Here is a 2,648-nt window from a genome sequence, read left to right as displayed (position 1 = left end):
TTTTACTCAAGTATGGAAAGTGAGTACTTTTGCCATCTCTGTATATATATAGATTAGATTAGATGAGCTTTATTGATCTCACAGCGGAGAAATTCACTTACATATTGGCATAGAAGTCAAGAAGGCGCAAACAAGGAGGAAAAGGTGCATTAAGAATAAACAATAAACGATATATATATATATATATACAGTATATCCGGGTAAATAAGGATTAAGGTGCAGGTGTACCTGTATCGCACACAATGAAAAACAAAATAAAAATAAGAAATAAAGAAATAATAAATAAAAATATGTACAATCCCGATGGCTTATATACAGGTGGATTTACTTTTACGTTAAAGTGTAGTAGGTGAGGAGCAACGGTGAGGTAGTGGTATGACTATTCTATTCACATATATTGCACAGAATATTGCACAGTCAATAAATAAAAAACTAAAAAACTACAATATAGCTGCATATATATATATATATATATATATATATATATATAAACTCTTCCTCCCCCACTGCGGGTGGTCTTCTCCCCTTTCTCCTCCAAGCTGGGGTCCTCTACCAGAGCCCTGGGATCTTTAGGGTTCTGCCAGTATCTTTGCTGTTCCTCTTCTGGACCGAGATGTCTGATGTATTTCCAGGGATCTGCTGTAACTCCTCCAGTTTGGGGGCCCCTGCCCCGAGGGCCCAAATGACCACAGGTTCCAGCTCTTCTCTGAGCCCCTGGTTTTTCTCCAGTTTCTCTTGTTATTTTTTCCTGATGTTGCAGTCACTTGGTATCGCTATGGCAACCACATCTTTCCTCTGCTGTTGTCCGGTTGACATGTGTTGTGAATTGACGCTATAGAAATAAACAGAATTTAATTAAATACTAACATTCCCCATGTGATAGTGATGAAATGCAGATATTTTCCCTACAGTATATATATGGAACTGCAGAGTCGGAGTAGGGTCTTGGTATAAGCAAATGCTTATTCTTAAATGACACAAATCAACGGCAATTAAAACAAAATACTCCAACATATATTGTCACGATTATTTTAAAATAATATTTGAATTTGTCATTGTTTCTGTGGAATAAAAAGTAGAAAAAGAGGTCATAGATTGGCTTGTTAAATTCCACGTAGAACGCAGTTGAAGCCATACCACATTAAAAGGAAGTGCAGCTGCTGCTGACGCTTCTCTGCTGAAACCAAAAAATGAACGCTGAACACGTCTGAAAGCAGAAGCAGCATGCATTTGATTTACCAAACTTTGCAGAACATTAATTTAGATCATTATTTCCTAGAAGCAAGGCTGTTGGGGTTTTTTTTTCTTCCAGGAAATAATTAACTGCTGTGACTTGGTTACTTTAGAAAATATATTGATAAAAGTCTTTCCAGTGAAGGGTTATTCTCGGTGGGTTTCTGATATAGATATTTCTTTGGAATTTAAATCCTAGATTAAAAGCAAGGTTTCAGTTTCTCTATTCAGACATTATTTCTAGAGACACACTTAATATTATCAGCGTTCTGATGGCATTTTAGCTGAAGGATTTTTATCAAAAACATAATAAATATGAACAAATAAGGATTAGTTGTATTAACCATACATGGAAACAGAGTTTTATGGGGCCCCCAGGAACTTGGGGCCCTAGGAAACTGCCTAGAATTGCCTAATGGTAAATCTCTCCTCTGAGTGCAGTTAATACAGATAATATAAGGGAAAGACTGGATTTAAAAGATAGCAGCAGGTGTTACTACTGTACATTGAGCACCACCATAAAAGCAGGTGTGTTGGGAGTTTCCTGGTTGGGGGTCAGAGGTCGGCATTAGCTAAAAGCTGCGGTTGAATAAAATCAGCAGTAACCTTAGAGAAACAGTCGTTACTGCCTTTGAATATGGGAATGGCTGAAAGTGTGTCTCTGTATGTAATAATTATAATGAACCCTATAATTAGAATGTGCAACTCTTACAAAATCTGCAAAATTCCCCAAAAGCTCCGTCTAAGGCTTTACAGACCTCAGCTAATATGTTAAATATTAAACTTTATGACAGGACTTTTAGAAAAATGCTGAACAATTACTGTAAATGCAATTCTACAAGTTAAACCAAAGTATTCTGCAGGCGATCTGGGTCCAAACCGCAGTAATGTACTTTGATCCTGTGTTGTTAACCCTTTATAGGGAACGTTTTTGATAAGCTGCATATCCCTTACAAATGCAGAGGCGGGGAGGCAGAGGTGATTTTCTTGTAGATTTAATTAAAGGTTAACAAGCAGCTGAGGCAGGAATCCAAAAAATGCAAAATCAAACATGAAAAAAGTCAAACAAACCAGAAACCATGGAGACTTCAGGGGAAAACCTTCACAACAAGGAAGACACAGTCAGACGGAGTTGGAGGAAGTTAGACGAGGAACCAGCGCTGAGGAAATGACCAAGGAGAGTATTTATGGCTAACTGAACAAAGAGAGGACTAACGAGCAGATTGGGAGCAGGTGTGAAGAGAGCAGTCTAAGGAACTAGGGAATAAGGAGAGCAACACTAGAGGGCAGCAGAGGGCAAAAAAACATGAGAACTGATATATAACCAGAAAACACAACAAAACAAGACTTAAACCAATAAAACTAGAAAACATGGAGCAAAGTTAAACTGAATACTAAAAAAGAAAACATTGTAG

Source organism: Cyprinodon variegatus, unplaced genomic scaffold (assembly GCF_000732505.1).
Source record: "Cyprinodon variegatus isolate N-32 unplaced genomic scaffold, C_variegatus-1.0 Scaffold841, whole genome shotgun sequence".
Lineage (NCBI taxonomy): Eukaryota > Metazoa > Chordata > Actinopteri > Cyprinodontiformes > Cyprinodontidae > Cyprinodon > Cyprinodon variegatus.
The sequence above is the reverse complement of the archived record's forward strand: the minus strand, read 5'-3'. Positions refer to the sequence as shown.